This window comes from Rhinolophus sinicus, chromosome 7 (genome assembly GCF_057876585.1).
Source record: "Rhinolophus sinicus isolate RSI-liver-muscle chromosome 7, RSI-T2T, whole genome shotgun sequence".
In the NCBI taxonomy this organism is placed as follows: domain Eukaryota; kingdom Metazoa; phylum Chordata; class Mammalia; order Chiroptera; family Rhinolophidae; genus Rhinolophus; species Rhinolophus sinicus.
Genome location: NC_142507.1, coordinates 5,087,181 through 5,099,531, shown reverse-complemented (window position 1 = coordinate 5,099,531; position 12,351 = coordinate 5,087,181).

Below are 12,351 nucleotides of genomic sequence, written 5' to 3'. Positions count from 1 at the left end.
GACCTATATATACTGGCACCCATTTAAGATTTGGGTTTGAGCAAATGTCCTGTTGTTTCTCCTCTGAGGGCACTGCCCATTCTGTGCTCTACCCTTCCTGGTTCTGTCTTGGGGCCCGAGGGACTGACCTATCTGGACTCCATCACCTGAGCCCCCTATCCTCTGGCTTCTGCTTGGACCCAGGCACTGGGAGGTACCAACAGGAATCAGAGGAAGGGAATATATCTCAAAGAAAAAGTGGCAAAATATGAAAAGATACATGCCTATCGCTATTTATTGCATGATTTAAAATGGCAAAAAATCAGAAACAACCTAAACGTCTATTAACATAACATGAATTGACTTACCTCTGAGATAGTTACAATGGAATATTACAGAGCTCTTAAAAAAAAAAGAATGAGTACTTTCTCAGACGTGATCGCCAGGGTATATTGTTAAATGAAAACAGCCAATTATAGAAGCAATATGCATATATACACTGTATTACTATTTATTCTAAGAAAGGGTGTGTGCGCATACACACAGTGAAAGATTAAGCTTAATTAAATAAAATGACCACTTACATGTGATAAAAGGCAACACACAGAGGAGACAGACATAAAAGTCAGGATTAGGAAATTTACAAGAAGAATCTGAATATTCTGCCAGTGTCAAGGAAGTTATCAAAAATTATTGGAATAGTGTCAAAAGGACTCATGAACCATCTTGAAGTAGCGTTCACTGTTCAAAGATGAGTCATTTGAAGCACCGGTAAGAATCACATCAGTGGATTGAAATGAATCAATCAAAGATGTTAAAAATCCAGGAATTCACAATGATCATTAATAAAAAATTTTAAAAAATGATCGCCAGTGGAGGATGCTAGGAAACCAATTCATTATTCTCAAACCTGGTAAATAAAGGGAAAGAATCATAAAGATAACTTGTTTTTCCAGTAAAAACTTACCTTTGGGTATTCAAAAAGATGATGAGAAAAATTTCTCTCTCTGGAAGTGTTCCAGACAGCATACAAAAATGTCATGAAACAATTAGAATATTGCCAATTTGCGAATCCCTAAGGGAACTCTGGGTCTGGGAAATGATACTCAATGGCCACTGACAACGCAGCAGGCGACAAATGGACCTTGTTTCTCCTGACGGGAGCTGAGGACACCAGTTATGAAGTAGCCTTGTCAACAATATAACCTAAATATGGTCAAGCCTTCTGACCTAACCACCAGTTAGAGAAATACACAGGGAATGGAGGAATATGTTTGCTTTTCAGAGAGACAGAGAGAGAATGCAATCAGCAATATGAAGACAGTAGGAAAAATCACAAGACAATCACTCCCGTTTCTTCAACAAATCAATTTCAAGTAGAAATTAAGAAATAAAATCAAAGGAAATGCAACCTATGAAAATAAAAAAATCTATGAAGAGACCGACCAGCAGAACGCAATGTGTGCAGCCTGTTGGCATCCCAAGTCCACATACAATCGATAAACACGTGTGGGAATATCCTGGGTGGATATACATGACGCGAAGTCATTTCATGTACAAACACAACATTGTACTATGTTCTTCAGCAGTTCTTTGCTTTTAGAGACACACACTCCAATATTCGTGGATGAAATGATAATGAAGGAGATGTAAACGAGTGCCAGTGTGGCTGTGAGCTGCTGGATGCTGCTGAATAATGGACGTGTACAGGGGCACTGCACCTTTCTCTCCACATCATGTGTTTAAAATTACCCATCCTGTACTGCTATCACTCCGAGAAACGGATTGGAGGCTCCTCGAAAAATTAATAATAGAATCACCATATGGTCCAGCAATCCCACTTCTAGATGTTTATCCCAAAGAACTGAAATCAGGGCCTTGAAGAGATACCTGCAGCCACACGTTCATGTAGCCTTCTTCACAACAGCCAAGACGTGGAAACAACCAGAGTATCCACCAATGGATGAATGGATAAAGAAAATGTGGTACATACATACAATAGACATGTATTATTCAACCTTAAAAAAAGAAGGAAATCCTGCCCTGTGTGACAACATGGATGAACCCGGAAGGCATTATGGTAAGTGAAATAAGCCAGTCACAGAAGGACAAATACTGCTGATTCCACTACACAAAGAATCTAACACAGACAAAGTCAGAGAAACACAGAGCAGACCGGTGATTACCAGGGGCGGGGCAGGGGCCTGACTGGGGAGCAGCTGCTCTGTTACGCAAATGAATTAATGCGTTATAGAGATCTGTTGGGCCTGTCGTGAATGATACTGCTTTGTGCACTTAACATGAGATTCACCCTCTTAAAATTTTAAGTGTTCAAACCACAATTTTTTTTTTTACAAGAGACAAATTATTCATAATAAAACAATTTTTAAAGTACATACAAATCCTGGATCCACCACTTATTGTTTGTTTAATGCTAAGCAAATAAGTCACTTCCACATTTTGAGCCCCCATTTTCTCCTATGTAAAAGGCATCTAACAATAAGTTTCATAGATTAGCTTGCCATCTCTACTTTTGGACCTTGATAATGGTTAACTAAAAAGAGAAAGGTGTTTTGAAATCAGAGGAGACCCCCTTTAAAACTCTGTCATTATTTGATGACACTAGGCAAGTCCTTAACTTTTCTGAGCCTCATTTCCTTCCATGTAAAATGGGGATCACCCCAGCACCACGCCATTGTCATGACAACGGCCAAGCCGCACTGTATAAACACTGCTTTCTCTCCTCTGTGAAGACATTTTGATTCCCAGCTGGAAATAATTACTCACTGTCCTGACCTATTTACTTTGATTATTTTTGCACCAATAATCTTCCTTGAATTATTATTTAACATGTATTTATGACAAGTCTCTGGGCCCCTTGAAAACAGAGACCACTCCTATCCTCCACCTCATGGAAGGCATACTGCTCACAGAGGAAGATCAACACATTCTGATGAACTGAAAAATCCCTTAAACAGATTAGATGTTACCTCCACAAACTGTTTAATCTCCTGAAACCACTGACACTGAATGTGGTTGCCATATATTACTTTCATTATTTTTAAAATGCACATAGGATTTCTGGGAAAATTTCACACTGTTTCCTGGACAAATCCTAAATGTGTTAGATAAAAAGCAGAGTAAGATTTGCAGTGCAGTGACCTGGGTGACTTATTGACATGCGACAAGCTACAGGATAACTGTTAGCTCCAGGCTCATCAGTTCCTACATGCAATACAAGTATGTCCCAGATTCTTCAGGAGAGAATTGTTTCTAGCATAAAGTTTCAGCTTCATTCTCAAAATTGTGGAGCTGTGAAGAACCATCCAGCACGTGTCCAAGCCCCAATGACGAGCAGTGACAGTGGAGTGATGGGGTGTTATACAGGTGCCATTCACCTTAAATCAGGAAAAATGAATGCAGTCCCCAAAAGACAATGACTCCAGAAGACCCGATTTGAGGGGACAAACCCACCTTACATGTAGTGAGATGTTTCCCATTGAGAGTAAAATTCAATTCCAGCATTCTAACAACGTGGTGACAGCATAGTTTTTACTTCTGAGAATTGTAAAGCCTTTTTCTCATAAAACCTGAAGAAAGTCAAAAGAAGTTCAATGAAAGCGTCTGAATGTGCTCACCTGGTATCACAGCTCAGTGGGACAGCCGGCTGGGAACTGTGAAGTTGAGCTGTGCACTCTTCCCAGAATATTCGCTGAACCTTCCGGGAAGCTGGGGGTTGCACAGGTCTCTGTGGTGAAACTCACTCCCCAGTGGTCTCCCCTATGTCAATAAGCAAACACTAGAGTGCAGTGCAGAGTAAAGGGAGGGTTTCCCTCTCATTAAAAAGAAGCTCATGGTCTCTAATTTCCAAGTCCATCAAACAGTCTTCTAAAAATACATGAGCTATGCAGGCACTTATAGGATCTGTATCCCACCCCACCCCCAAAAAAGAAGATGAAATCAAGCTCAGTTTATACCTCGCAAAGTAAGAAATCTGAAAGGAGGTCATCGCAGTATCATTAGTTCACCATCAAGTGAGCGTTCATAGTTTACAAGAAAAGCACTGCACCAAAATCCTTCAACTCTCTACCCAGTTGGGTAGGTCAAAACATTTGACGCCAAAACTCACAGTTCTACTGACATTCTAGGTTTACATCAAATATTTTATGTATTGTGCTATGGGGGTTTTATTGCACTTCCTAGAAAATTTTATGCTTAAAAGGGGATATGGAGCAATTTTAATATAGTCCATAGAGTCTTCTTCAATTTACACTATTAGGTTCTGAAGTTAAAATAGGCTGAGGCTTTGCGTCACTGAAACTTCATTTCTATTATTTCCATGGCTTGAGATGGGGAGGGAAGTGGAGAATAAACCTGTCAGAGGACAAGGGATAAGTCCGTTGAGGTGACAATGTGGCCATAATTAGAAAAACTGTGATGTAAGAGAGAATCTGAACATATGGAGGCAAACGTTTAAAAGAGGCTGCATGGATTACAAGTAGTTGATTTCTCCTTAAAAAAAAAAAAAAATCTGTTAAAAGTCAAGATAAAGTTCTTTACCCATGAAACTGAAATCACAATTCCTACCATTCTCACCACAGAAAATTTCTGTGACATTAAAAAAAACGAACATATGGAGGAGGGGAGAGACTTCGTCAAAAGCGAAGGAACATGAAACTGTAAGAGACACCATACTGGTCCCTCCATACACCACAGGCCAACGCGGGGATGCTTCCAGGGGCCAAGCATTTATAATCCAACCAGAATCCAGAAGCGAGTGCGATCACAGCAAGCGGGCCTACGAGCTAACCGGGCGTGCTGCGTGCGAGACACTGACCGCTGCACTGACCCCTGACCACAGCCACACTGGTGTTTGGAGTCACCGGCAATTCAGAAGCAGTGTTCGGTGCTGCCCAAAGGTCTGCATATTTTTCCCTCTCGCACAGTCATTCGAGCAAATGTATTCAGTCTTGAAGATAGAGTCACAGTTTATACCTACGGCAATGCTGCAGGGTTCTTCCTCAAGAGAACATTCCCTACAGTCAAGAAGCTCTGGGTCTCTGAACAGGTTTAGGTCCAGAAACCTATGAAAGCACACGACCCTCCGTAAGCATTTCCTTGCCAGTCCTGGAGGGTTTTCCGTTGTTCCTCAGTGTTCCTATAGACTTCCCAGCTACTTCATTCCTGGGAACACCAGGATCGAGCCCCTTGATTTGTCAGCCATGAAATTTCTCTTGTTGTTAAGAGAGTCACTTGGCCACTTTCAGAAATTCATATAATTAGAATCATACAACATAACTATGATATGACGAGAAAATATATTTGTGTTTCTGTACATTTGAAGCTTTCTGAACAAATTTTGCTGCAACTTGGTACCTGGGATAAGAGTAAGTCATTTAGTAGTCAGTAATATTGTAATAACTATGCATGGTATAGCTGGGTAGTACACTTAGCAGGGGAATCACTTGGTGAGCTATACAAATATCTAACCACTATGCTACACACCTGAAACTAATATAATGTTAAATGCCAACTATAATTGAAAAAAATAAATTTTTAATTAAAAAAAGTTAACTCCTTTAGTAAGACTAAGAGTTAGTCACTCTACAGTAATTTGTACCTGTATAGCTAGAAATATTGGCCCTACTCCAGAGCTATGGGTCTACGTTTCAAAAGGGATGAAACGCAGATCTATGGAGTCTCTGGGTTCTGTTATTTTTCTTCAAAAGAATAATGGGCGGTTGGCTCCCTGGTTGGTTGGTTGGTTGGTCTGTTTTAGAAGACAGCTTAGCTGGACTAAAGCTCCCCAAGTCGGTCTTCCCTTTTATGGGTGGAAGCTCAAATTCTTAGCTGGGTTGCTTGGCGTCCACCCAGACATCCGTAGTTCAGAGGTAAGCCAGAGACTCGAGACGAGTTTATATGCTAAATGTTAGTCCTCAGCTCCCTGGCTCTCCTTTTTCTGAGACTGAAATCCCCTTTACTTTCTGCTTTACTTTCTTTCTGTGTCTGCTGTGGTCAATCCAAACCCTACCTTCTGGCTGTGCAAACCAGTAAGACCACATTTCTACCCGAGTTTCAGCCATCCTGCACGACGGTCACAGGCGTCTGCACTGAAGCGCTGCACTAGCGACATTTCCTTCTTCAGTTGTTTTACATAATCAGACAATTAAGTTCACGAACTCATCCTTGAGAAAGTGCTACATACGTCATGGCTAAATATCACTACGATCACCTTCGAAGTACTCCCCTTGGGAAGCTATGCACTGACGCCAGCGCCTAGTCCACCTTCAAAGCAATTTTGGAACCCTTTTTCTGGAATGGCCATCAGAGCTGTCGACGTAATATCCTTGATGTCCTGAACGTCACCAAAATGTCTTCCTTTCAATATTTCCTTTATCTTTGGGTAAAGAAAGAAGTCACTGGGGGCCAGATCAGGTGAGTAGGGAGGGTGTTCCAATACAGTTATTTGTTTACTGGCTAAAAACTCCCTCACAGACAGTGCCCTGTGAGCTGGTGCATTGTCGTGAAGCAAGAGCCATAATTGTCAGAACTTGTATACTTGTAAGTGTTTATAACTATTATCTGTAGGACGATGGGCCCAGTAGGAACCACTCTGCTATTCCTGGATATGAAACTTTCTTCTCCAAGCTGAGTTTTCACAAGGCTCAGAAAAAAAACAGCATATGTCAAATCTATTTTTCATTATCACTTATGTGGCAGATTGTGTTTTCCTAAATGACTGCAACAATATCTCCCCCATCCGTCTTGTTTTTTCCAAAGTGACTTTAGTACTCCTTCCACCAAGAACTGTCATCTGTGCCCCCATCCCCTTGAATCTGAGTAGGGGCTTGTGCCCACTCTGACCAACAGAGTCCAGTGCAAGCGATGCTACGTAACTTCAAGGCTAGGTCTTTACAAGGACACACATCCACGTGCCTTCCTCCTCTTGGGATGCGAGTGCTGTGGGAGTGAGCCAGCCAAGAACCAGCACCCAGCACCAAACAAGTGAATGATGAGCCTTGGGAGGATCCAGATCCCAGCCTGACGTCTTCAGCTGAGCCCTGACATCACACAACAGAGACGAGCTGCTCTCATTGCGCCCTCTCCAAATCACTGACCCATAGAATTCAGGGTTGATTTGGCCACTAGGTTTTGGGGTGACTTTTTACACAGAAATAAATGACCACAACAACTGAGATGTTAGGATTACCCAGCTATGACACCAATGGTTCCCAGTTTTATCTGGATTGGTATGGAAGCTTAAAGAGATGCCCCCTTTCTCTCTTAAAATTCTGTCCTAAAGTTGCAAGTTAAGAAAATCAAGTTTCCCAAATAGAAGAGGACTGCTCTTGAGTGAGATGTGTGCTTTCATTAGGACGGATCTCCTACCCCTTAGAAAATTTAAAAGACCACTCAATGATTTGGGTCTGAATTCTTTGTCTCCAAGAATCATTAATTTAACTTTTGGTGTCTTTTGGAGTTAATTATATAGCTTCCTGGAACCTCCTACATGCAAGGTCAACCTTTCTCTACACAAGCCAGCAATACTTTAATTTTAAATAGGAAACTAATGTTCTTAATACAAATCCAATAAAGAAATCCTACCCACCTTTGTCAACTAATAAAGTGTGTATTAGGTAAATCACTGCAAATAATAATAATAAAGGATAATTGCAGAGCTCCATACCCAGCGGGATAAAACATCTAAGTTACAGTGATAAATGTGTTTTATGGAGGAAACAATTTAAGAATGGATTCAGCATCAAGGGGAATTATGTAGAATCTATTATATAATGTAGCTTGATGTTTTGAAAGATAAAACTTTCATGCTACATTGTTCGTGAGTTGTCTGTATTTTGTTCAAAAATCATTGATATACATGAGCTTTTCAAAGGCAAACATGGTTTAACAACCTATCATATATAATTACAAAAGAAAACGAGAGATGTAGTCAAGATAATGGGATGTCAGCAGCACTACGGTTATGGTCAAACGCATTCCTCACTAATGACACCACAAATTGGGACAATCCTTTTGGAGAGCCATTTGGCAATGCCTATCAAGAGGAATAAAAGTGCTCAGATCTGATGACTCACTGATTCCACTGCTGGGAATATTTCCTACAAAACTGCATTAAAAGCATTAAAAAAGCTATAAGTGTGAAGGCTTTTATTTCATAAATACTTTAGACTCACACAAAAATGGCAACAATCTAAATGATGAACAATTAGGGAGTGGATTTTAAAATCCAATGGACTTTGATACAGTTATTAAAAATAATAACTTTAAAGGCCATGTAGCACCATGGAAAATATGCTCATTTTGTGATGTAACATTGTGAAAAAAGAATAATGCAAATAGAAAATGCTACTGTACATAGTAAAAATACAGACACACACACACACACATACACAAGTACTGGAGGGGAAAACATAAAAATGTGTTGATTTTTAGGAGTTGTGAACATCTCCAGTTAATTTTAACTTTTCAAATTTTGATGCCCTTTAATTTGGAAATAATACTGAGTGTACAATAAGTGATAATAGACCCATACTCCTTAAAATATTGCTGTTATTTATTTAGAGCTCCGTTATCTCTGAGAGCACCAATAAAAATTATGCTAGCCATTCTGACAGGTGAGGGGTGGTGTCTCACTGAGGTTATGATTGGCATTTCCCTGATGGTTAGTGATGCTGAGCCCCTTTTCATGTACCTGTTGTATGCCTATTTGTATGTCTTCTTTGGAAAAAATGTCTCTTCATTTCTTCTGCCCACTTTTTTAATCAGGTTGTTTGTTTTGTTAATGATTTGTATGCGGTTCCTTATATATTTTGGCTATTAACCCTTTATTAGTTAAGTGATTTGCAAATATGTTATCCCTTTTCATAAACTGCCTGTTCATTTTGTTGATTGTTTCTTTTGCTCTGTAGAAGACTTCTAGTGTGATACAGTATATGTTTGAATGGCTATTATCAAAAAGACAAGAGTTAAGTGTTGGCGAGGATGTGGAGAAAAGGGAACCCTTGTGCACTGTTGGTGGGAATGTAAATTGGTACAACCATTATGGAAAACAGTATGAGGTTTCTCCAAAAATTAAAAATAGAACTACCTAATGACCCAGCCACCCCTGCTGAATATATATCCAAAGGAAATGAAAACAGGATATTGAAAAGATACCTGCACTCCCGTGTTTTTCCACATTATTCACAATAACCGAGGTATGGAAACCTCAGTGTCTGTCAGTGGATGAATGGATAAAGAAGGTGTGGTACAGACATACAGTGGGATGTTATTCAGCCATGAGAAAGGAGGACAACCTGCCGTTTACGACACCAATAGGATATCAGGCTAAACGAAGCAAGTCAGACAGAGAAAGACAAGCACGGCATCAGGTCACATATATGTGGAAACTAAAGAGCCAACCTCATAAAAACAGAGAGCAGAATGGTGGTGACCAGGGCCTGGGGGTGAGGGAACTGGGGAGATGTTGGCCAAAGGGTACCATCTTCCAGTCAGAAGATGAGTAAGTTCTGGGGATCCGAGGTACAATGTAGTGATTATAATTAAGAGTATTGTACTATATACCTGAAAATTGCCAAGACAGAAGATCTTAAATGTTCTCACCACAAGAAAGAAACGGTAATTATATGACGTGATGGAGGTATTAGCTGCAATGGCAAGCATATTGCAATATATAAGTGGATCAAATCAACACACTGCGTATCTTAAACTTACACAATGTTATGTATCAATTTTAACTCAATAAACTTGAAAAAAAATTAAAAATTATGCTGGAACTCATACACAGCTGCGTAGGGAGTTAACTGTTTAGTGATCAAGAAACGACCTGAAGCTAAATGTTTTCAGGAAAGTTTCCTGAAACCTTCTCTTCCCACTCAATAGATAATGCATATGTATACACAGCATTCTCTGCCCTCATTTAAGCCCGAGGATTTGGGTAGACTATCCTAGTGAATGAAAAATATTGTACCACAGACTTCACTCTGTGGCACATTTTCCAAGTTTTCTACATGTTTCAGATTCTGTATTTTGGTTGAACATAGCACTGACTAATAGTGCCCTTTTTTGAGAGCAGATTTATAAGAAGAGGTAAAGACAGATGAGGCTTGGAGTTAAGAGTATGGGACCCACCAAGTTGAGCAAATATTTAATAAGACGATGACTAAGTCTCACCTGCTTGATAATTTTGTTTGCCATGGGCCTCCTGATGGTCCCTGTAGTACACAGTTGTTAAACCGCAGTACATTTAAGAATAGCTTCAGGTCTGGGGTTTTTCAATAAATGTGTACACCCAGGCCACACGCCCAAGGACAATACTTGAACTTGTCTAGCCAGTGGGCACAGGAATCTGTACTGTAACAAGGTTCCAAAGTGATTCTGATGCTGGTGGTCCCAAGACCACAGCTGGGAAGTTTTGGTACAGAATTTAACTGGATGTGTCTGGTTCTCCCTGATGGTCCTCATCGGACCAAAAAAGAATGATATGCCTTTTTGTTTAATTTCATTCCTTTGTGTCAAATGGAGGAGAACACAGAAAAACAAACACCATTTTAGGAGAGCAGGATGTGCAATGGAACATCACGAATTGCAAAATGTTCTATGTAACGGACGCCTTCAGCACACTCCAAAATTATCTAGAGAATACAGCGGGAATGTCCCTGGCAAGCTTCCGGAGGGATTTTGCTGCTGTCCAGAACTTCTCACCGCCCTTGGTTCTCAGGATTCCCAGCTGGGCTCAGCAGCATCTCCGCAGCTCTTAGCTCCCTCTCAACTCCTCTGATCATGCATTTCCTTTCAAGAGTGACTGGCGTGCTGATAACTCAGACTTTATGTGTATCAAAAATAGGGTTTCCAGCTGAAGAAAAACTGGGGCTAACAGTTTTGATTAAGGGAAAAAATCTGAGTTAAAGAAATCTATTTTTAAAATTCCATAATTACCAAGCAAAACCAACCAAACTAATGTCTTTCCTGCTTCCTCATCCTCCATGGGTCTTTCATGTTGGGAATTCTGAACCATCTCACTCCTAAAGAAAATTTTTAAAAAACTCAAAAATACATGATGGATTTAGCATTTCCACATTTTGGCCTTTCTGTACCTGGAGCCATTGGAAGCTTAGCACAGGCAAAGTTTCTAAAATAGAAAAACAAGAAAAACACTCAAGAAATTTGAATGACTGGAGGCAAAAGAACTGCTGAGGATGTGATGTGTCCCAGATTAAGAGAGACGCCTACAGATGTGAGGTTGCGTGGGCACCAAAACCACAGGGGGAAAAATCAAGAAGAGTTAAGAGGAGAAATAACAGTGGAAAGGAAAGGGAAGAGAGTCAAGAACAGCAGCGATGAAAAGGGAAAGATTGGGAACAATGAGGTCTGCGGCCAATACAAAAAGCAATACGGCAAAATAAAATAGGCGTGTTTTAAAAGAGAGAAAACTACCACCTAAACATGACAGTCTGGGAACATGCAGGGAAGAGCATGTGGTATGAACTCACCTCAACAGCCCGTGAGGGCTGGTCTATTCAACGCGCAGTAAGGAACACTACGTAAGAAACCTAGCACTCGTCCCAGCCCCGGAGAACGCTGTGTTAAAAGGCTGTTCTAAGCTTTCTGTAGAGAAAGCACAGAAGAAACACAAAAAGGTTGGCGTCACCCCATCAAACGATGGAGATCTACATGCACCTTGAAAAAACTTAAGATAGGAAAACTTAGATCAGTAGCAAACTGATTCAAACATTTTGCATGACACTGAGCATCATGAAAGAGACATGGTGACATGTTTTGCCGATTCTGAGTCAAATAGTTCATTGGTCTGGCCCTATCAAGAAGTTAAACTAGTTCAGAACATTCTTTGTTTGATCTTAGTAGAAACTCACCAAAGTGCTAAATACATGCTCCTGCTGATATTTATAATGATGGTGGACTGTAGCGCACATCTGGAGTAAAACCAAACAATTCTGACAATTATTACCGTCTATTGTACTTTCCTAAAGTGTCACTTTGAGAATCAAAGAAATGGATCTAGGATCAGGAAGTATATAGAATTCAAGAGAAGCCCCTTTATAGAATAATTACTTTCGCTGACTCTCAGAAACTTATTTTCAGGGACTAATCTCTGTGTCTTGGATTTTGTTTTCAAAATACTTGGAAAGGTAAGAAACAGCATGAAAATGGAGTCACTGGCAAATCACTTCCCATCCATAATTCCTCTTAAATATGTATAGAATTCGTGTGACTTTCTAACATGCCACTGGAGCATATCACAGATTCTAGTCAAGAAAAAGATTTGAAAAGGTAAATGAACTTTTAACATCATGGTTTTATCAAGTTGCCTCATTTGTGTTTAATTGCCAG